Here is a 24162-nt window from a genome sequence, read left to right on the forward strand (position 1 = left end):
TGAAGCAGCAGTGCTAACTACTGAGCCACCGTGCCGTCATTCAAGTAAATTTCTCCCCGGGGGGAGGAGGGACAGTCAAGAGTCAACCATACTGCTACATGTAGGCCAGACTGGGTAAAGAATGCAGCTAGGACAACCAAGTGAATCCTTTCCCACAACGGCAATTTCCTTCCCTAAAAAGGATATGAGTGAATCAGATGTCTTTTCCCCCTACCAATTCTGAACTCAAGACTTCTGACCGAATTCCAATTCCGCCATCTGCCGTGGTAGAATTCGAACCCATGAGTCCCCAGAACTGGGTTGATCGTCCAGTTGATAATGGCATTCAGCTGTCACTCCTTCAATTGCCCTGCGATGGCACATGAATACACTGGTGCCTCTGCAGGTGGGAGGAACTGGTGAAGCCCTTCTTGCACTGACAGTAGGTGAATGGCCTCTTCCTGGTGTGGATTTGCTGGCGTGTCCACAGGGTTGCACATCTGACTGAATCCATTCCCACACTCCGGGCAGGTGAATGGTCTCTCCCCAGTATGGACCTGCTGGTGCGTTAGTAAGGTGGAAGAATTGACAAATCCTTCCTGCACACACAGCAGGTGAACAGTCTCTGGTGGTGTGGTTTTGATCCCCCAAGCTGAGTAAATCATTAAAGTGCCTTTCACAGTCAGTGCCCTGAATCTTCCTCACTTGCGTATCTGTGTCTCAATGTTCTTCCTGCCACACCAGTATCCAAAATCTCTCACGCAGACAAAAACAAACATTTCTTCTCGATTGGTATGGGTGCTGATATTCTAGTCCCAATGAATCAAGTGGTTATGTCAAAAGTCGATGTATCATTTGCTTTCAGATTTCTTTCCATATGTCTTCCTGCAAAAAAAAACAAATTGCAAAATAAGTGATCACGGTCAGTACAGTTAAAGAAACATAACATTGGTGGCAATTCTTGCAGATTGCCAGATGCCTGATGATCACATATTAATCCAGGACACAAACCTGAAAATCCTCATGCAGCCAGATAGCCCTAAGTGTATATGGAGGACTTCCTAAAGGAGCCAATAGGAGCTACGGTGACAGGTACTGATATCCCATGCTCCAAACAGCTCGTCTGTCATTGGCCAGCTGCCTGGAGTCACACAAGACTATTGTTCTGGAATGTAATATTGAACAAATTTAGCTTAAATCTTTCATCTTTTCAAAAGATGAATTAGTTTTGGTTTCTTCATATGTAAATCCCAGAACTTTTTAAAAGTTACATTCTCAAGATAGCTTTAACAATAGGTGCCATCTCAGCTCAGATAATGCATTGAAAGTATGAGGTTAAAGTCTGTGACCCAAAATTTCTACCCTACCCATGCCCTTCACGATTTTATAATCCCCTATAAGGTCACCCCTCAGCCTCCAACGCTCCAGGGAAAACAGCCCCAGACTTTTCAGCCTCTCAATATAGCTCAAATCCTCCAACCTTGGCCTCCAGATCTTTTCTGACCTCCAGCAGGAAACATGTTTCCGCTGATGGGTGAGTGCCGAACCAGAGGACACAGCTTAAAAATACGGGTTAGACCATTTAGGACAGAGATGAGGAGAAAAGTCTTCACCCAGAGAGTGGTGGCTGTGTGGAATGCTCTGTCCCAGAGGGCAGTGGAGGCCCAGTCTCTGGATTCATTTAAGAAAGAGTTGGATAGAGCTCTCAAGGATAGTGGAATCAAGGGTTATGGAGATAAGGCAGGAACAGGATACTGATTAAGGATGATCAGCCATGATCATATTGAATGGTGGTGCAGGCTTGAAGGGCAGAATGGCCTACTCCTGCACCTATTGTCTATTGCTCCCAGTAAGGGCAAAACATCTTTGAAAGCTGCTCTGAAAGTGCTCTGACTCTTCTGCTTTCAACAAAGCTGATTAGAGTTATAAAGCATGGAAACAGACCCTTCGGCCCAGCTTGTCATGCCAACCAAATATCCTAAATTAACCCAGTCGCATTTGGCCCATATCCCTCTAAATCCTTCCTATTCATGTACCTATCCAGATGCCTTTTAAATGTTGTCATTATCTGGTAGTTTGTTACACACATGCATCATCTTCTGCATGAAAACCTTGCCGGTCACGTCCCTTTTAAATCATTCCCCTCTCACCTCAAACATATGCCCTCTAGTTTTGGACTCCCCTACCCTGGGAAAAAGTGCTTGGGTATTTACCCTATCCATGCCCCTCATAAACATCTATAAGATCACCCCCATAGCCTCCAATTCTCCAAGGAAAATATCCCTGGCCTCTTCAGCCTCTCACTGTAGGTCACAAGCATGGCAACAGCCTTGTAAATATTCTCCAACCACTTCCAAAGTTTCACAACCTCTTTGCTATAGCAGGGAGACCAGAACTGAACACAGTATTCCAAAAGTGGCCTAAACAATGTCTTATACAGCTGCAAAATGCAACACCTCTCATTTTTCTAAATAAAACTCCATCTGCCACTCCTTGGCCCACCTGAACAATTCTAATTTATAATGAACTCTCTTTCCTCTCTTATTCCCTAGAAGCTGAAAATCTCCATCCCACATACTCTCTTTCCATTTGCCGAACCTAATCCATGTTGTACCTCATCCTGAAGGGTCTGCTTCATGCTGACTAACAGGCCCACACTCAGGAGAGATCTAATTGAAACACACAGAATACTGAATGGCCTGGACATAGTGGACTTTGGGAAGATGTTTCTGTGGGTAGGAGAGACTCGGACCCGAGGGCACAGCCTCAGAGTAAAGAGAAGGCCTTTTAGAACATAGATAAACATAAAACACTTCAGCCAGATAGTGGTGAATCTATGGAATTCATTGCCACAGAAGGTTGCAGAGGCTAGGTCACTGAGTACATTTTAGACTGAGCCATATGTTCTTGAGTACCAAGGGGATCGAGGGTTATGGAGAGAAAGCAAGAGAATGGGATTGAGAAACCTATGAGTCACAATTGAATGGTATAAGCAGACTTGATGGGCTGAATGGCCTACTTTCAGCTCCTATGTCTTATAGTCTCTTGCTGTCCTGGACACAGTAAGAGAACTGGGAACAGAAGTCAGCCATTTGGTCTTTCGAGCCTGCACCAGCATTGAACAGATCATAACTGGATATGAATCTAACTACATCGAAGTGGATAGGCTGGGACTTTTTCACTGGAGCACAGCAGGCTGCGAGGTGACCTTATAGAGGTTTATAAAATCATGAAGGATATAGATGAGGTGAACGGTGGGTCTTCTTTCTCTAGGGTGGTTTCAAGATTAGGGAGCAAAATTTGACGGTGAGTGGAGAAAGATTTTAAAAAGACATGAGGGGCACAGAGCGTGGTTTGTGTGGGGAATAAATGTCCAGAGGAAGGATGCAGGTACATGAAATTTGGACAAAGAAATTTGGCAAGTACATGAATAGGAAATGTTTGGAGGGATATGGGCCAAACACAGGCAGCTGGGACTAATTTAGTTTGAGAACATCGTCAGCATGGACTAGTTGGACTGAAACTGTTCTAAAACCATTTCCTTGCCTTCCCCCATAAACATCCACTTCTTTGTTGTTCAAAAATCAGACAAACTCAGCCTTGAATACATTCAATGACCCCCTAACTGCAGGAAGAAATCCCCACTTCTGAACTCAATTCATCTTGTTAACATAGCACTTGCCTTGCTGATTGCTTGCTGCACCCATCTGACAACTGGTACTGACTGGTGTGGAATGACGCTGAGCCCCCTTTGTACATTCACACATCATTCCTGATGAAGGGCTCATGCCCAAAACGTCAACTCTCCTACTCCTTGAATGCTGCCTGACCTGCTGTGCTTTTCCAGTGCCACACTTTTCGACTCTGATCACCAGCATCTGCAGTCCTCACTTGCTCCACATCCCAATACATCACCATTTAAACAATACATCTCCTTTCTGATTTTTTTTTCACAGCAGAGGCTATAATTTTACATTGTGGTACTGCATTTGCCATGTGTTTTCCAATTGTGGACTTCTCCACATCGGGGAGACTTGGGGAACAGTTCACCGAGCATCGTACCTGGGCCCGCATCGGCTCACTGGACCTCTCAGTCACCAGCCATTTTAATTCCCCTTCCCACTCCCTTTCTGACATAACCATCTTTGGCCTCCTCCCTTACCACAATGAATCAAACTGCAAATTGGAGGAACAACATCCCATCTTCCGCCCGGGCTGCGTAGAGTTGGGAGGACTCAACATTGGGGAACTCAATTTCAAATAAGCTCCCTATCTTTCTAGCTCCTCCTCCTCCCAACCACCAACCAGATTCCCTCCTCTCATTGATGGGGGCTAGAGAGAACAGAAAGAGAATGGACGGTGGCTGGGGAGACGAGAGAGAGAATGGATGGGTTCTGGATCAGTGGTTCTGGATGAGCACAGCAATTCAGGCAGCATCCGAGGACAGGCAAAATCGACGTTTCGGGCAAAAGCCCTTCATCAGGAATAAAGGCAGAGAGCCTGAAGCATGGAGAGATAAGCTAGAGGAGGGTGGGGGTGGGGAGAGAGTAGCATAGAGTACAATAGGTCAGTGGAGAAGGAGATGAAGGTGATAGGTCAGGGAAGAGAGGGTGGAGTGGATAGGTGGAAAAGGAGCTGGGCAGGTCGGACAAGTCCGGACAAGTCGAGTTGCTGGAGGTTAGAAACTAGGATGAGGTGGGGCTGGACGAGGTGGGGATGAGAATGGACGGGGCTGAGTGGAGCTGTGAAGAACAGAGAAAGAGAATGGACGGGGGAGCAGAGGGTGAGGGAGAGGAGAAGGACTTGGGGGCAGAGAAAGGCCTGCGGGGCTGAGCATGGGGGACCCAGAGAATGGGGGGAAGGGTCTGAGAGGGAGAATGTGGGGGATAGAGTGTTGGGGGGGGGGGGGTAGAGTGTTGTGGGGGGGGGGGCAGAAGAGAGAATGGTGTGGGGTGCGGAATGTGAGGAGAGTCAGAGAATGGACGGGGAAAGAGGGTGGGTGGAGAAAGCGAATGAGTGGCAAGGAGAGGGTGGGGGCAGTGGAAGAATGGGCAGCAGAGAATTGGTGGAGAGAGAGAATAGACAGGGAACAGAGAGATGGACAATGGAGGGTGAGGGGAGAGAGAGAGGATGGATGGGTGGGCAGAGGGTGGGGAGAGGGAAATGGACATGGGCCACTGTGGGTAGCAGGGTGGGAATGGACAGGAGGCGCTGTGGATGGACAGGGGATGCTGAGGGTGGTGGGGAACAGAGAGGAGGTGCTGTGGTAGCAAGAAGGGAATAAGTGACCTCAAGGACAATTTTTTTATGCAGAGGGTGGTGTGTGTGTGTGTGTGTGGAACAAGCTGCCAGGGAAGTGGTGGAGCTGGGTACAATTACAATATTTAAAAGGCATCTGGGAGGGATATGGGCCAAAGGCTGGAACTTGGGACTGGGTCAGCTTGGGACATCTGGTCAGCATGGATGAGTTGAACCAAAGGATCTGTTTCCGTGCAGTGTGTCTCTAGATGTCTATAACTCTGTGATTGAAACCAGACCATTTTACTGATAATCTTCCTGCTGGACTTTTGTAGCGCACCCAGTTTCAGGAGATTTGTGGTGGGTACAAGTGGCACATGTCTCCTATCATGGGAATTCTTGAAAATATAAAGGGGCTGTTAAAAGTACTTCAACTTTGGGAACACTGGGTCTTGTGGAAGCAGGGCATTTGACAAACCTTTTCAGAGACATTTTCTCCAACTGGTGGACTATAGACAGTTTTCCCATGGAATATTACACAGATATTAAGAATGTTACCTTCTGTAAAACATTTTCCTGAAAAATGCAGAAGAATTCAACTTGCTAACGTGAAACAAATGTTGGAGAGAAAGGAAACTGCCAAGATCAAAAGGTTGATGAATGTCAACATTTATCAGATTGTTTCGAGAACAGAAAAACCTGCACTGGAGACACCCTGAAGAGGGTTGTCTCATACCTATTCCTTCAATTAGTTTTATATGTCTTAATTGTTAAGTCATACCTAGCACATGGAAAGATGGCTATGATTTGTGGAGGTCAGTCATCTCGACTTCAGGACAACTCTGCAGGAGTTCATAGGCCAAACCATCTTCATCAATGACCTTCCTCCATCATAAGTTCAGAAGTGGAGATGTCGCAATAATTGCAGATGTTCAGCACTATAAACAACTCCTCACAAACTGAAGCAGTTCAGTTTGAAATGCTTCAAGATCTTAACCATATCCAATGGGCTGATGAGTGGCAAGTAACATGAATGCCATGCAAATGTCACAGAATGACTCATCCCCAAAAGAGATAATTTGACCACTGACCTGTGATATCAACAGTGTTACTGTCACTAAATACCCCACGATCAACATCCTTGGGGTTAACCATTGAACAGAAACTCAACTAGATGAACCATATATACACAGTGGCTCCAAGAGCAGGTCAGAGGCCAGAAATACTGTAGTGAGTAACTCACCTCCTGACTCTCCAAACCCTGTTCCAATTCTACAAGCCACAAGTCAGCAGTGTAATGGAATACTCCCCACTAGCTTGGATGGGGTTGCAGCTTCAACTGTATTTGAAACGCTTCATATCATCCAGGTCAATGTTGCCTGCTTGATTGGTACCATATCCACTGTTCAGAAGCAGTAGTGTGTAGTATCTACAAGATGCACTGCAAAAATTTACCAAAGCACCTTACAAATTGCCTTTCAAACTAACAACCACTTCCATCTAGAAGGACCAGGAAAACAGATACATGGGAACACAACCTCTTGCAAGTACCCCTCCAAGCCACTCACCATCTTCACTTGGAAATGTTCCTTCCGTGTCACTGGTCCAAATCCTGGAATTCCTTCCCTCAAGACGTTGTGGGTCACCGTACAGGATGTGGACTGCAACGGTTCAAGAAGGCAGCTCACCACCACATTCTCAAGGAGAACCAAATGCTGGCCAGCCAGTGACGCCCATGTACCAGAAGTAGATTTTAATAAATTATTGAAACAGAGTGTTGGAATCTGCAAACGAAAGAAAATCAACGTTAAGAAGGGTCAGATGGAGTGCATTGATTCGGTGCTTATTTTAGAGCAGATAAAAAGTGATTATACTGACACTGAATTGGAACTAGAGTTTAGAGTTAAACACTTGTAGTGTTCCACTCAATGTATAAATCTAAAATCGATGAATAATTTACACCTGGAAAAGTGCAGCAGGTCAGGCAGCATCGAAGGAGCAGGAGAATCGACGTTTCGCGCATGAGTCCTTCTTCATTAACACGTGAATAGGACAGTTAAGAAGGCATATGGGATACTGGATTTCATGACATTAATGGCGCCTTCAATTCCCACGATCCCATGCGATCGAGAAACCTCTCTATGGGCCCCTGGCAGTGCGCATGCGTGCGGCGAGGCAAAGTTACTGAGCGTGGGAGAGGAATGGCGCCGGAGGCTGAAGGAACAAGAACAGGAGCCGCTGGAAAAGCTGAGCAGGTCCGGCAGCTCGTGTCGGGAGGAATGTGAGGAGGTGTTTCGGGTCTGGGGATCCTCCTTCAGAACAGGACCAGGTTTCAGGAACATCCCGGGGAGGTGGCCAGGCCCGAGCGCCAAGACCTGGCTCCTGCCCCCGGGGAGAGGAGACAGTGAGACAGGGTAGGATTGGGACCCGCGGGAGGAGGGAGACTGGGGAGTTTATAAACTCCTAGGGGGAGGCCTGAGGCCGTGAATAAAACCTCCCCAGGCCCACTTCACCACCGAAGGAGCTCTCGTGTTGCCCGGGTAACAGGGCGCCATCTTTGTAAGGATAAGGCGCGTGTTGACTTGGGGCGGGGAGCGCGGGCGGCCATCTTGGTGAGGGCACCATCAGCTGTCATTTCCGGGAGAGAAGTGACAGTTGGTGTCATTCAACTAGAATTTCCTCATTTCACTCTGAGAGACCTGGCCCTGAGCTTGGTCTGTGTGGCCTTAAAACAGGAAAAGGGAGTGGGAGAGAGAGAGACATCTAGAATGACACGAAGGCAGACTCTGAATTTGAGGTGAATGAATCTGATCATTTGTGGAGCTGGAACAGAAACCGGGTACTTCCAAGACTGCAGTGACCAGGAGAGCATTGATGTGTTGATGTTATTTTCAGTTTGTAGACAGGAGAAAAGAGAATGCCAAGAGTGGAGGAAAGACGTGATGAAGATGGATTTGAAATTCAATGCAGGAGGAGGGATAACTTGAGCCAGCACCCAGCCCATATCCCTCCGAAACCTTCCTATTCATATACCCATCCAGATGCCTTTTAAATGATGCAATTGCACTAGCCTCCTCCACTTCCTCCAGCAGCTCATTCCATACACTTACCACTCTCTGCATGAAAAAAATGCCGCTTACATCTCCTTTAAATCTTTCCCCTCTCACCCTAAACCTATGTTCTAGAGTTATCAACTACTCCACCCCAGGGAGAAGACTTGGTCTATTTATTCTATCCGTGCACCTCATCATTTTAAAACCTTTATAAGGTCACCCCTCAGCGTCCGACTCTCCACGGAAAACCGCCAGCATGTTTAACTTCTCCGTATAGCTCAAATCCCTCAACCCTAGCATGGGATGTTACCTGTGTTTTATGATAGAAGCAACATATGTGGTTAATTGGTCTGCCATCTCTTTGTTCCACATGAGAACTTTGCCTGTTCTCATTGTTATTGTTTTCTCTAATTTTTTTCCTCTTCACATTCCCCATTTTCCCCTTTTGACCAATCCTTTTGTTGAAACCTGAACTGCTTCCAGTCTTCAGATGTGCTACTTTATTTTCAGCCAATTTGTGCGCCACTCCTTTGGATCTCGTCCTATCCATCATGTCCCTTGTTAGCCGTGGCTGTGTCACCTTCTGTGTTTTATTTTTACAGACAGGAATGGACAACTGTTGCAGTTCCTCCAGGTGCTCTTTAAATGTTTGTCATTTCTTTCAATAATGTTCCCTCATTTGTTGTGGCAAGTTTGTGCCTCTGCCATTGTAATTTCCTTGCTTTAGATTTAAGTCCCCAGTCACAGAATCACCTCTGTTCCTCTCCATTTTAATGGAAAGTTCTCTCACTCAGTTCTTCATTCTTCCGCAAGAGGCCTCTTACAGCTACATTGCCAATTATTCCCTTCTCATGAAGAAATTAATATTTTGGAATTAAATTGCTATTGTTCAGCAGAACCATAGCCACTTTTGGAATGTTGTGTACAGTTCTAGTCTCCCTCCTATCAGAAGATGTTGTGAAACTTGAAAGGGTTCAGAAAAGATTTACAAGGATGTTGCCAGGGTTGGAGGGTTTGAGTGATAGGGAGATGCCAAGCAGACTGAGGCTGTTTCCCCTTGCGCGCTGGAGGCTGAAGTTGATAAAATCATGAGAGGCATGGATGGGGTAAATAGTCAAGGTCTTTTCCTTGAGATGGGATACTCCAGAATATAAGGGTAATAGGTTCAGGGTGGGCAGGTGGGGTGGGGAAGGGAAGGTTTAAAAGGGACGTAAGGGGCAACTTTTTCATTCAGAGGGCGGTGTGTGTAAGGAATGAGCTGCCAGAGGAAATGGTGGAGGCTGGTGCAATCACAACATTTAAAAGGTATCTGGATGGGTATATGAACAGGAAGGGGTTAAATGAAAATGGGCCAAGTGCTGGCAAACGGGCCTAGATTGTTTCTGGATACCTGATCGGCATGTTAACTTTCTCTCTGGTGTCGGTGTCAATACCTTGATGTCTCTTTTTCTCCCCCTTCCTGGGGATGTTAACCATTTCGTGTCTCATTGTTCGTCAAGAAGCTGCATTGCAGGTTCACCCTGAATTGACACAGTATTTGTTTCCCAAAATCGGACCTGTTCAGTCTCAGCAGTATTCCAATGTTGGGAAAGATATTAACTTTCAGGTGGAGTTATCCAAAATTCAGAGAGATGTCAGTTTTGACATTTTTGCTTTTCTGCCCCTGTAAGATCCTGAATCAGCACCTTCAGGGGAATTAGCACAGAGTGAGAACAGAGGGGGAGAGAAGAGAGAGAGTGGGATGATGCTTTCAATTTTGTGGAGTAACAAAAGAAAAGAACGTTCTGCAGAAAGTAGAGTTGCTTGTTCTGAATTTCTACCCTGCACTGACAGTGATGATTTTTGTAATCTCTTTTTACAGATTATTTGAAGATCTGAATTTGGAAGTTTCAAAATCAACAGATGAAGGGCTTATGCTTGAAACATCAACTCTCCTGCTCCTCGGATGCTGCCTGACCTGCTGCGCTTTTCCAGCGCCGCACTTTTCGACACTAAGTGTCCAGTGTCTGCAGTCCTCACTTTGATGTCAATGTCTGACAGTCACTCAATCCATTGGGAACGCAACAATTTTCGACTGTGATTCTGTGAGAAGGAGCAAAGATTTTTGGTTCCTGTTTCTGTATGTTTTCAGAATCAGTGGGACTGGATGAGAGACTGTACTGTTGCAGTGCACTGAGTGTGGAGCCAGAAATAGTTATACAGCCTGGAAAGAGGAATTCACGGCAGGGAGGGGCTCTACACATTTTTGTGGGTAGTTTTGGCCATGGAAAAACCTGAGCGATCCCTCTCCGTAGAGAAACCATGTAAGTGCGGTGACTGTGGGAAAAGTTTCCATTTCCCGTCTGCCCTGGAGAATCATCGGCGCACTCACACCGGGGAGAGGCCGTTCCCCTGCACAGAGTGTGGTAAGGCCTTCAGCAATTCCTCTGACCTGCTGAAGCACCAACGAGTCCACACGGGGGAGAGGCCCTTCAGCTGCCCCAAATGCAGGAAGGGCTTTACCCAGGCCTCCAGTCTGCTGACCCACCGGCAGGTCCACACCAGGGAGAGGCCGTTCCTTTGCACCGAGTGCAGGAAGGCCTTCAGCAATTCCTCAGCCCTGCTGAGGCATCAGCGGGGCCACACGGGAGAGAGGCCCTTCAGCTGCCCCAAATGCGGGAAGGGCTTTACCCATGCCTCCACCTTGCTGACCCACCGGCGGGTCCACACCAGGGAGAGGCCCTTCACCTGCCCCGAGTGCGGGAAAGCCTTCAGCAATTCATCCGACAGACTGAAGCACCAGCGGGTCCACACTGAGGAGAGACCCTTCAGCTGCTCTCAGTGTGGGAAGGGATTCACCCGCTCTTCCCACCTGCAGAGGCACCAGCGAGTTCACATTCCATGGCAGGGGGATTGAAGGAGCAATGGCAGAATCCCATTATCGACTGGACCCCTGGGTTTGAATCCCGTCGTGGCAGATGGCGGAATTGGAATTCGGTCAGAAGTCTGGAGTTCGGAATCTAACGATGAAACCATTTTTGGGGGCGGGGGCATGAGATCCCCCATCTGAATCACTCATGCCCTTTTTAGGAAAGGAAACTGCCGTGTGGGAAAGGATTCACTCAGTTGTCCCAGCTGCATCCTTTACCCGGGTGGCCTACATGTGACTCCAGACCGAGAGCAGTGTGGTTGACTCCCCCACCTGCAGAAATGAACAGGGAGAAACTCACTTGGATACAGGGTCTGGGTTGAAATTGCTGAGTGAGGCAATACTTCCTACGGGTTAAGGCTGTACCAAGGATCCAATTACAAAGGGACAACTTGGTGCTGACTAATAGTAAAGAAAGTGGGGGGTGGGGAGACTGTGTACTCTTTGACCTTGAGCTGTTTTTAAAAAAATAAGCTACTTCTTCTACACCTTTTTGCTGGGGGAATCTGAAGCTGTAGTAAAGTTGGGTCTTGATAAAGATTACCTGAACTTTCTGCTGGGCTCAGACTCTCATTGAAAGCTTTGAGCTCCAGATGGTTTTTTGTTTTAAAGTTGCTCATTTCTTCCAGCCTCCTGCACCAAGTTTCTAATGTCGTGTATCAGATGGAGCAGTGAATGAGTAGCTCGTATCATTAGAAATTGTAAGTTTTTAAGGAGTCCAGGTACTGCATCGTTTCATCAACATTGTAAAGTTTACTGGCAGCACCGGGAGGGGTGGGCTGCCTTCACGAGAAATGATGTGGAGGAGCCAGAGATGGACTGGGTTGGATCAAGTTAAAAAATCACACATCAGGTTATAGTGGTTTATTTGGAACCACTAGCTTTCGGAGCGTTGCTCCTTCATCAGGAAGCTGCGGAGCAGGATCATAAGACAGAATTTATAGCAAAAGATCACAGTATAGTGTAACTGATCGGATATATTGAACAAACCTAGATTGTTGTGAAGTCTTTTGTCTTTTAGAATAGGTTGCAAGTTTTAGTTCATTAATGTGTAAATCCCAGAAAGTCTTTGAAGTCAGATTCTCGAGATGACGTAAGGTTTTATATAAATAGGTTTCATCTCAGTTCAGACAATAATGAAATGTGTGAGGTTTGAGTCTGCCTGTATCCCAATCTTGAATCAGACTGGTTCTATTTCCAAAGTAGGAATTTACAAATATTACATGTATCAACTGCCTGCAGGTTGTGTGCTTTTTGATCAAAATTGAATATATCTGCAAATGCAAATTCACCCCATAGACCTGTGCATGCATGAGAGAGTGTGTGTGTGCATGAGAGTGCGTGTGTCTGTTTGCGTGTGTGCATGCTTGAAGCGTGAGTGTGATGGAGGAGAAGCCTGTGAGAGGGTGTGAGTGTCTTAGAGAGAGCATGTGTATGAGAGAGGTATGGATAAAAGCGAGGGGTTGCATTTTGCTAAAACAAGGAAGGGCAGGATTTGTATAGTTAATGATAGGGCCCTGGGTTGCGTTGGAGAACAGAGACATGGTGGGTTTCAGGTACATTGTTCTATGAAAGTTGCATCATTGGCAGACAGGGTGGTTAAGAGGCGTTCATTACACTTGCCTTCATTGTTCACAGCGTTGTGTATAGGAGTTGGGACATCATGTTGGTAAGACCACTGTCAGAGTACTGAGTACAGTTCTGGTCGCCCTGTTATAGCATGTCGGAGAAATTTGCCCAATAAGTTAGAGATCACAAAGCGTGGTTCAAAGTGAAATTGACAAACACTTTATTACAAGCAATGTCACTGGAAGAGAAACTGACTAGGCTGACACAGAACTGACAGTCTGTACAGGTAGATCAGAATTTCTCTTCTAAGAGCTGCGGATGAGACCAGTTTTTATAATAATGCTGTACAATAAGGCTGATTAAGAAATGGGGAATATACAATGTATCTGGAAATGGAGTAATCTAGTTACAAGGATGCTAATTGGAAAACAGTTATCAGATGAATGTCCTGTTCCTTCACAGTGTAACATCCTAACTATCGATGGTTCCATTCCTCTTCACAGGTAGGTGTTAACTTCTCCTCTGAAGCGGTGAGGTGCTTCCATTTCTTGTTCTGGAAGCAAGTCCTTGCTGGTGCCTCTCTGTCTGACCTGCTCTTTGTGTGGCTTTGGTATTGCTGGGTTGTGAAACTGCCCTTGGGGCTTTGAGATACCTGTGGTGCTCTGTCATTGTTAGTGAGGTTGAAGTGTACTCCTTTGACGGTGTGTGCTGTCTGGTTTGGCTTGCGAGCCTGAATGGGCATTCTGGGTGTTTTCGGTACAATTTGGCCAATTTTGCTTTTGTGGGCCTATTCTGGGTTGGCAGAGTGGCAGATCTTTTTCCACAACTTTCGCCCCCCCTTTTCTTTTTGTTTTGCTTAGGGGAGGGACGAGAAGGGGCAATGTAGCCGGAGCCAGGGGGATTGTCAGGTGGGAGTCTCTGTATCAGACAGGTAGCTCTCAGTGTCCGAGTCTGGTCCAGGAGAGGCTATTTTAGGGGCAGGGATGTTCTCCCAGTGGATCTATGCTAGCTGAGCGGTAAGGGGGACAGAGGGTAACAGAATTGTACATAGGCGTGAACAGCACAGTCGGACAGCCATGGCTAGCACTCTAAGCCTGGCAATGATAGTGATGAGGGCTATCAGTCCCTGCAGTCAGGCTCTGCGCGTGCCCTCTTTCACAGTGAGTAGGTAGTCCAGGGCCATCCTGTTCTGCAGAGTCACAGTACAGATGGCAACAGCCTCCACATTCAGCTGGGCGAATGCGTCCCCTGTGGAGTTTGCCACCTCCTGTACTGTGACAGCGAGTTCGTGGGCTTCTACCTGTAACTGTAAGGTTTTGGAGTGGGGTGACATCAGGTAGAGAGCTGCTTCAATGGCAGCGAGGGCTCGTCTGCTGCGTGGCATGGGCTTTGGGAGGGGAGGGGACTGGGAGTGATAAATGAATGGTACCGCATACCCAACATTGTAGCTCCCAGTCCAGGACAATAGCAGCCAGGTGTACGCTTTGTAGCCACAGATAAAATAGGTGCCATTGTCGGTCTGGAGATGGAGTGTCTGGGTCCCTGTCCAGCTGGTGAGGAAGGTGGTATTCTGGGTGATCCTGTTGAGGACCTGTCGGTTTAAAATGCTGCCTTCTGCAGCGGATCGGCGTGCTGCGGGAGTTAGGAGCAGGGAGTCAGTGCACCGGCTCCAGTCAGCCTCCCATCCAGATGGCTGTGTGTGTTTCAAACAGATGGAACCTGCAGGTGGCCGTGTGTGTTAGTGTCAGCAATGGTCAGGGCTGGGGGCTCATGGGAGAGGTTGTAGGCCAGGTAAAACCACCCTTTATATTTTTCCAGGTGGTAACCCTCAGACCTCCAGTGGGCTGGGCTGTTGCCCCCATATTTGGTCATTGCTGGTGGTATTTTGAGTGTGGTAACTTCAGGGGACCTGTCTGGTTCCAGGCACCATTCCGCCATGTCAGAGATATTTAAGGGGATTGAGGCTAAGGAAATGCCCCCCGTGAGAGTGGACAGGGACCGAGTGCAGACCCAGCAGCGGGTCTGATTATATCGCTGGGCATACCCATGGGCCATTTTGAGGAAGGTGTTGGCCTGCAAATCACAGTGGGTTATGAAATGTGCTGCCCCTTGGCCCTGTTTACCAGCAAGCCACAGTGTGATGGTCAGACAGATCAGATGGTGATGGCTGCCGCGAGCAGCTGGATCCATCCTCGGTGGTCGGAGTGGTGCCTTCCTCTGTGTGGTCCCTGTTCAGAGGTTGTGGAGCCCTCTTGCAGCGGGTGGTATGTGTCCATTCGGGCCATCCTTCCGGTTTCACAGCAGTCCGGGTTGTCATCAGGATCAGGTACAGGCCTTTCCACCGAGGGGAGAGAGAATCTTTTTCTAGTTATTTTATCATGACATAGTCCCCAGGTCAGAACAGATGAATGGGCAATGATTGGGGTGTGGGCAATGCAGCCCTGACCTGGTTGTGTGAGCACTAATGCTCCTGCTAAGGGCCTGGATATACCCTAGTGGGGCCTCTTGTGTCAGAAGCAGGGCTGTGTCTGTGGTGAGTGTCAGGGGTCTGGTGGCAGTGGGCATAGGCTGCCCCATAAGTACTTGAAAAGGGGTGAGCACAGCTGTTCAGTTTGGCTCCGCATGTGTAGCATAGAGGGCAAGTGGCAAGGCGTCTGACCAGGTCAGTCCTGTTTTCTGGGTGGTTTTAGTCAGTGTGGTCTTCAGGATGCCATTCATCCGCTCGACCATGCCTGACGACGCGTTGGTTGGGGATGGGGTGTCGCTGTGGTATCCCTAGTGCCTCGCTAATGCTGGTCACAAGCTAAGCCGTGAGTGAGTCCCCCTCTCCGTCTCTATGGTACTCGGAACTCCAGATCTGGGGTGACATCCTTTAGAAGACATTTTACTACCATACATGCATCATCCTTTCTTAAGGGAAATGCTTCCACCCATTTGGAGAACATATCTCTGATGACCAGGATGTACTTGTAACCCTGTTTTTGGGGCATGTGTGTGAAGTCAATCTGTAAGAGGCTGAAAGACCCCTCAGGAACTGGCAGGTACTTGGCAACTGGCTTCCCTGCATTGTTCTGTAGGCAGATGAGGCACTGTGACAGCAGGACTTGGTCAGTGGCAGTGAATCCTGGTGCATACCAGGACTGCATTACAGTGTGTATCATGCCCCTCTTGCCTGTATGGCCAATGCTGTGGGCTGCTAGGGCCAGTGTGTGTCGGTGGGCACTTGGGCAAAAGATGTGGTCATCAGGGTGTATTAGCAGGTTGAGGGAAGGAGATTGTGTGGCCCCAATGCAGGCCCAACTGACCTTTTCCTGCTGTGGAGCAGTTTCTTGGGTAGCTTGCACAGCATCTATGGGGTCAGGGAATACTGGGGCCTTTGCTATTCTGGGAGCCTGCAGGATGTAGATGGTGGGGTGCAGTGCAACTTCCGGGCTGCTGTGTCAGCTGAGGCATTCCCGAGGGTGACCGGGTCAGTGGCAGAGGTATGGGCACGGCATTTGATAATTGCTAAGGCTGAGGGTAACAGGGCTGCTTCCAGGAGATTAGAAATCAGCGTAGCGTGTTGTAGTGGCCTCCCTGCTGACGTGATGAAGCCTCTCTGTTTCCAGAATGTGCCAAAATCGTGGATGACTCCGAAGGCATATCTGGAGTCAGGATAAATGTTTGCTGTGTGTCCTTTAGCAATGACACCAGCCCTAGTGAGTGCAAACAGCTCTGCAGCTTGTGCAGATGTGCCATTTGGCAGTGCAGCTGACTCTAGAACTGTGAAAGGAGTGCAGAGGGCACATCCTGCCAGTGTGCAGTGGTCTGAGGGCCTGAAGGATGAGCCATATGTATAGAATATGAGGTCAGAGTTGTCTAGAGGTGTTTCAGAGAGGTCAGGGCATGGGGCAACGACCTGCTGGACAAGGTCTAAACAGTTGTGTTCATCCGTAATAGTGGTCAGAGTGAGTGGGAGCAGGGTGGTGGGGTTCAGGGCAGGGGCACGTTGTAGGGACAGGATGGCTTTGGATAGTAAAGCAACCTCATATCCAAATCTCTGGGTGGCAGTGAAATGTTGCTGCTGGAAATGGAGTAATCTAGTTACAATGATGCTAATCGGAAAACAGTTATCAGAGGAATATCCTAATTCTCCACACAAAGCAACATTCTGACAGTATCGATGGATCAGGAGCTTCCATTCCTCTTCGCAGGTATGTGCTAATGTCTGCTCTGAAGCGGTGAGGTGCTTCCATTGTCCTGTCCTGGGAGCAATGCTCTTGCTGGTGCCTCTCTGTCTGACCTTTCCTTTGTGTGGTTTTGGTATTGCTGGGTTGTGAAACTGCCCTCAGGGCTTTGGGATAGCTGTGGTACTCTGTCATTGTTAGTGGGTGCTTGAGGTGTACAGGTATTCCCTTGTCTGCAAGTGCTGTCTAGTTTCGCTTGTCAGCCTGCTTGGTCCCTGCTAAGATATTCTGGGTGTTTTGGTACAGTTTGGCCAATTTTGCTTTTGTGGGCCTATTGTGGGTTGCCAGGGTGGCAGATCTTTTCCCACATACAATTACCAGGAATACTTGGAATCCTGAGAAGGATTCAAGTGAATCCTAGAGAGATGTTGCATTCCTTGGACTATTCCCAGAAAGTGAATAAACTATCAAGACTCCAATTAATTGGTAATTTTTATTTGTTTAAAAATGTGAAAACTTAATGAAGAGTTCTTCCAGTTACTCACTGGGTATTCAAATTTCTCTTCAGAATTAAAGATCATAACAAAACTGGGTGTCATTGTGGAATGTTGAATCTGTAGTATGTGCTTGGTAAAATTTGGATGAACAATATTTCAAAGTGAATTTTATCATGTTAAGTACTAAGACTTTCTGGAGAGGAAAGATTTGCCCTTGTGTGTTTTGCAACACTTAATCAAGGTCAGTTCAATAGAATACGCAGACAGGTTGATGCTAGAGTTGAGAGCTGTGGCAAAATATCAGAAATAATGCAGGCAGTAGCACGGCAATTAGGGTTAGAAAGTTAGCTAAAAGAATTATAAAAACAGGTTGGAAAGTTTCGTCAGCTTTTCTGAAAAAAGTTAACAAAATGAGTCTGGGGATTCAGTAACGGAGGATAAAGAGATGGCACATGAATTCAAAAGAGTTTGAATCTGACTTCACTAGAGAGGATACAAATAACACCCTGGAACTAGTTGTAAATCAAGAATTGAAAGGGAGGGAGGAACTGAAGAAAATTACAATCACCAAGGAATTAGTACTGAGTAAACTGTTGGAACTACGAGCTGATAAGTCCTGGGTATTTGAAGGAATTCATCCTAGACTCTTAAAGAGAAATTAGCGAGTGAAATAAGACCATAAGACATAGGAGTGGAAGGAAGGCCATTCGGCCCATCGAGTCCACTCCGCCATTCAATCATGGCTGATGGGCGTTTCAACTCTACTTACCCGCATTCTCCCCGTAACAGTTAATGTATTGGTTTTAATTTTCCAAACCTCATTAGTTTCAGGGATGGTTTCTTTAGATTGGAAAAATCCTTTCTTCAAAAAGGGAGACAGAGAACAGGAAACTGCAGATCATTTAACTTAACATATGTAATGGGGAAAATGTTCAAAGCTATTATCAAAGATATTATGAGAGGGCACTTGTATGAGTTCGAGGTAATCAGGCAGCGTGAATGTGTTTTTGTCAATGGGAAATAATGTTGTAATAATATTTTGAAGAACGGCCTCTCCGCACTGCGACTGAGCTGATGAATCTCCAGTGCCCACAGGGAATGGAATCCCTTCCCTCAGTCCCCACATTTCCACAACTTCTCCGCAGTTCTGGTGTCCTTTTGGCTCTGTGTTTCCGATGAACAATTGAAAGTGTGATCACACTCAGGAAACGTGTACAGTCACTCCCTCCTGCGAATAGTGTAATGTTTCTTCAGTCTGTGTAACTGGTTAAAGCGCTGCCCACAGTCAGCTCACGGGGAGACTCTCTCAACAAGGGTAAAGGACATACAAAGGTTGAGCAGCGAGACAAAATGCAAAAGCAATAAAATGTCGAACTACGGGGAAAACATATTGTGGCTCGACCCCTTTTTTTTTCTATTGGCATTTGGACACTTAAAATCTGTCAGTAACACCAGCATCCCGATAGAGCATACAGCGCATGTTTGCCGGTGTCAGCAACGCCATGCGAATGCTCGACGGGTGTCAGCAAAATACTGGGTATGAACATCGCAGTTCGCACAAAAAGGCGCGCGATCTTCTTTTGATTGACCAATAGGAAGTACAGGAGGACCGGAAGGAGTCTAGTCCTCCTGCCAATCAGAGCCACCCCATTGTCTGAATGCGGAAGTTGGACCCTGAGTTTCTGAAGCTGCTGCTACTGTTTCTTTGAATGAAGATTGAGCTTCACCCCAGACTGCAATCTCCTTCCTCTGTCCAACATCTGTAAGTACGGCACTCTGTTTTCTCACCACCTTTTCCATTTCTTTATTTTCATTCAGGGCTTCAGTTGTTGACTTGCAGCAACTGAAAGGAACGGGAGTGAATCGGGGTGGACAGACTCTGGAAACGTTGTTCCACGTCTGTGTCGCAATTGGCAAAATAGACAGGCAGGAGGCTGGAAGAACAAGCCAGGTAGCATCAGGAGGTGGAGAAGTCGACGTTTCAGGGGTAACCCTTCTTCAGGATTGGGGATGGGTGCAGATAAAGAGTGTCCTTGGGGCAGGGTGGTGAATTGGGGATAGGTGAAAGGTCTGACCTGGTTGGTGAATGGGAGGAATAAATCTGGTTCGTGACAGTGATGAGTGGAAATGAGGGGGAGGAGCTGAGAAGGGAGTCATGGGGGGGGGGGGGGGGGGAATGGGAAGTGAGGTTATTTGAGACTGGAGAACTCTATGTTGAGTCCTCTAGGCTATAGGCTGCCCAGGCGGAAGACGTGGTGTTGTTCCTCCAATTTACTATTTGGTTCATTGTGGTAATGGAGAAAGCCTAAGATAGTCTTTTCAGAAAGGGAGTGGGAAGGGGAATTAAAGTGGGCAGTGACTGTGGACCCGCCTGCGATGCTCAGCAAACCGTTCCCAAGTTTATGCTCAGTCTCCCCAATGTAGAGAAGACCACAATTGGAAAACATGAGAAAAAGAGTACAACAATATGAAGTTGTGAAAAAGAGCAGAAAGGAAGTGTATTATTTAAATGGTGATATGCTGAGATGTGGAGAAAGTGAGATCTGCAGATATTGGTGATTAGAGTCAGTAAGTGTGGCGCTGGAAAAGCACAGCAGGTCAGACAGCATCTGAGGGGCAGGACAGTCGATGTTTCAGGCACAAGGGAATAAGGAATGATATGTGGATATAGAAAGGGGGTTCAGTGTCTTTCTACACCAGTCACTGCCAGTTGTTAGACAGGTGCAGCAAGCAATCAGCAAAGCAAGTGGTATATTAACAAGAGGAATTGTGTTCAGAATTGTGGATGCCTTCCTGCAGTTAGGGGGTCATTGAATATATTCAAGGCTGAGTTCATCTGAGTTTTGAGCAACAATGAAGTGGATGTTTATGGGAGAAAGCAAGAAAATGTTTTTCAGACAAGTACAGAACAGTTACAGAGTCATACAGCAAAGAAACAGACCATTCAGTCAACTAGTCCACGTTGAATATATTCACAAACTAATCTAGTCCCACCTGCCAGTGTTTGGCCCATATCCCTCCGAAACTTTCCTATTCATGTAATTAACCAAATGTCTTTTGAAAGTAACATCACTTCCTCTGGACATTCACTCCACACATGAACTACTGTATTTAAAAAAAAAAGCTGCCTCAAGTCTTTTCAAAACCTCTCTCCTCTCAAATTTGCTGCCAAATTCTGAAACCCCCACCTGAGGGAAATGACACCTGCCATTCACCTCATGTATACTTCTCATGATTTTATAAACCTCTATAAGGTCACTTCTCAACCTCCTGTGCTCCAGTGAAGAAAGTCACAGCCTTTCCATCGAGATGTAGGAAGATTCATATCCAGTTATGGTCTGTTCAATGCTGGTTCAGGCTCCAAAGACCAAATGACCAACTCCTGCTCCCAATTCTCACGCTCTGTGTCCAAAGTTAAAAATCAAAAACACAGGATTATGGTCCAACAGGTTTATTTGGAAGCACTAGCTTTCAGACTGCTGCTCCTTCATCGGGTGGTTGTGAAGAATAAGATTGTAAGACACTGAATTTATAGCAAAAGTTTACAGTGGGGTGTAACTGAAATTATATATTGAAAAAGACCTGGGTTATTTGTGAAGTCTCTCCTCTTTTAGAATAACCATGTTGGTTTCAGTTCTTTCATATGTAAATAGCAAAACCTTTTTAAAAGTTACATTCCCAATTGGTGTCATGTTGTCCCAGATAACGTATTGAAGGTGTGAGTTTCCCTGTTTGAGGCTGTCTGTATCACAACGGTTAGACTGATTCTAATCTTAAAAAATGGATTAACAGAATCTTACTTGGATTCATGCAGTTTGTGTCCAGGACAGCAAGAGACCATCAGATATAGCAACAGCAATTAGGCCATTCAGCCCATTGGGTTTGCTCATACCATTCAATCGTGGCTGTTAAGTTTCTTATCCACGTTCTCCTGCTTTTTCTCCGTAACCCTCGATCCCCTTGATACTCAAGAACCTATCAATCTCAGTCTTAAATATCCTCAGTGACCTGGCCTCCACAGCCTTCTGTGGCAGTTAATTCCTTAGAGTCATTACTCTCTGGCTGAAGATGTTTCTCCTTATCACCAATGTAAAGGGTCTTCCCTTTACTCTAAGACTGTGCCTCGAGCCCTAGTCTCTCCTCCCAATGGAAAGATCTTCCCAACATCCACTCTGTCCAGGCCGTTCAGTATTCTGTATGTTTCAATTAGATCTCCCCTGAGTGTTGGCCTGTTAAACAGCATGAACCAGACCCTTCAGGATGAGATACAGCAGGGATGAGGTTCTACAAAGTGAGAAGGGAGGGAGAGTGTGTGGGATGGAGATTTTCAGCTTTGAGAGAATAAGAGAGGAAGCAGAATTCACTATAAATTAGAATTGATCGGATGGTCCAACAGGCCAAGGAATGGCAGATGGAGTTTAATTTAGAGAAATGTGAGGTTTTGCATTTTGGTCAAGCAATCCAGGCAGGACTGGCACAGTGAAGGGGAGTGTTGCAGAACAAAGAGACCTTGGCGTGCAGGTTCATAGCTCCTTGAAAGTGGAGTCGCAGGTAGACAGGATAGTGGTGGTGGTGTTTGGTATGCTTTCCTTTATTGGTCAGCGTATTGAGTATAGGCATTGGGAGATCATGTTGTGGCTGTACATTGGTAAGGCGACTTTTGGAATAGTGCATCCAGTGCTGGTCTCCCTGCTTTCGGAAAGAACTTGTGAAACTTTGAGAGGGGTCGGAAAAGATTTGCGAGGATGTTGCTAGACTTGGAGGGTTTGAAGTACCCTGGAGAATCGGAGGCTATGGGGCAGCCATATAGAGGTTTATAACTGGCATGGATAGGGTGAATATCCAAGGTCTTTTCCCCAAGGTAGGAGAGTCCAAAACTAGAGGGCATATGTTTGAGGTGAGAGGGAATGATTTAAAAGGGCCCTGAGGGGCAACTTTTTCATGCAGAGGGTTGTGCACATATGGAACGAGCTGCCAGAGGAAGTGGTGAGGCTGGTACAATTATCTTTAAAATGCATCTAGTTGGGTACATGAATAGGAATGGTTTAGAACCATAAGAGCCATATGCTGGCAAATGGGACTAGATTAATTTCGGATATCTGTTTGGCACAGACAGTTTGACCAAAGGGTCTGTTTCCGTGCTGTATGACTAATTGTCTTCGGTGAAAGCAGAAGTGTGGTTGTGAAGACTGGACTTTCAGAGCAACTTTCAAAGATTTTTTTGCCCTTACTGGGAGCAGAAGAAGTTACAATGAAATATTTGATTTGTGAGAGAGCAACTGAGTGAGCGTGGACATTTGGGATTTTGGTGGAAAGTGGGAATTCATTGCACTGTGGGGATCAAGCCCTCCTTATCCAGTCATTTCAGCTGGTGGATGAGACTCGGCAGTTCATGCAGGCAGTCAATCCAGATAATATTTTATAAATTCCTGCTTTGGAAATAGAAACAGTCTGACTCAAGACTGAGATACAGGCAAACTCTGACCTCATACCTTTAATGCATTGTCTGAGCTGAGATGCCACCTTTTGTTGTAAAGCCTTGTGTTATCTTGAGAGGGTGCCTGACAGGAAGTTCTGGGATTTACATATTAATGATACCTGCAATCCATTCTAAAAGATGAAAGACTTAACAATCCGGATTTTTTCAATATATCATTTCAGTGGCAGGCCACAAATGTCTTTCCATAAATTTTGTGCCATATGGTCTTATTCTCCACAACCACCTGATGATGGAGCAGTGCTCCGAACGCTGGTCCTTCCAAATAAACCTGTTGGACTATAACCCGGGTTTGTGCGATTTTTAACTTTGCCCAGGTTAGGGTGGATTGATCATGCTAAATTATGCATAGCGCCCAGGGATGTGCAGGTGAGGGTAGATTGGCCGTGTTAAAGTACCCATCGTGCCCAAGGAGGTGCAGATTTGTGTGGGTTAGCCATGCTAACTTATACATAGTGTCCAGGGATGTGCAAGGTAGGGTGGATTGGCCAAGGGATATGGGCCAAGTGCTGGCAAATGGGACTAAATTGATTTACAATATCTGGTCAGCATAGACGAATTGGACCAAAAGGTTTGTTACTGTGCGGTATATCTTAATGACTCTGGCTTTCTACTAAGGTTTGCCACGTCTCTTCTGTTCAGTTTCTCTCTGGTGTCTGTGTTAATACCTTGATGTGTCTGGTTATTCCTCAAGCTGCATTCCCGATTCATCCTGAATTGACACATTTTGTTTTGCTTCCCAAAATCAGACCTCCTCACTCTCAGTAGTATCCCAATGTTGTGAAAGATGTTAACTTTCAGGTGGAGTTATCCAATATGTAAGTCTTGACGTTTTTGCTGTTCTGATCCTGAATCAGCACCTTCAGGAGAATTACTTGGAGCGGAGTGAGAACAGAGGGGGAGAGAGAGAGAGAAGGATGTTGCTTTCAATTTTGTGGAATAACAAAAGAAAAGAATGCTCCATAGCTTGTTCTGAATTTCTACCCTGCATTGACAGTGATGACTTTTGTAATCTGTTTTTCCAGAGTATTTGAAGATCCGAAGACAGAAGTTTCAAAATGAACAGATGAAGGCCTTATGCCCGAAATGTTGACTCTCCTGCTCCTTGGATGCTGCCTGACCTGCTGTGCTTTTCCAGCGCCGCACTGTTCAACACTGACTCTCCCCCATCTGCGGTCCTCACTTTCACGTCAATATTTGACAGTCACTCAATCGACTGGGACAGCCACGATTTTTTATTACAATTCTGTGAGAA

General features: G+C 46.5%; 1 protein-coding gene and 1 long non-coding RNA gene across 2 annotated transcripts in view; one reads left to right on the top strand and one right to left on the bottom strand.

Annotated features, from left to right (window-relative positions):
• Positions 1–551: 551 nt before the first annotated feature.
• LOC148143654 (uncharacterized) lies at positions 552–7229 on the bottom strand. Its single transcript, XR_015751299.1, has 3 exons — positions 7180–7229; positions 6786–7001; positions 552–864 (listed from the first exon to the last, which is right to left on the bottom strand). It is a non-coding gene; the product is annotated as an uncharacterized LOC148143654 (long non-coding RNA).
• A 282-nt stretch (positions 7230–7511) lies between these two features.
• Positions 7512–24162, top strand: part of LOC148143655 (uncharacterized) — a 28375-nt gene continuing 11724 nt past the window's right edge. Inside the window, exon 1 of the mRNA XM_087974419.1 lies at positions 7512–7631. The gene's annotated coding sequence lies outside the window, so the exon portion shown is untranslated. The remainder of the gene's footprint in view (positions 7632–24162) is intronic.

The sequence above is a fragment of the Chiloscyllium plagiosum genome, unplaced genomic scaffold (genome assembly GCF_037043375.1).
Source record: "Chiloscyllium plagiosum isolate Xiang-an unplaced genomic scaffold, Cpla_swu_hap1 HiC_scaffold_27, whole genome shotgun sequence".
NCBI lineage: Eukaryota > Metazoa > Chordata > Chondrichthyes > Orectolobiformes > Hemiscylliidae > Chiloscyllium > Chiloscyllium plagiosum.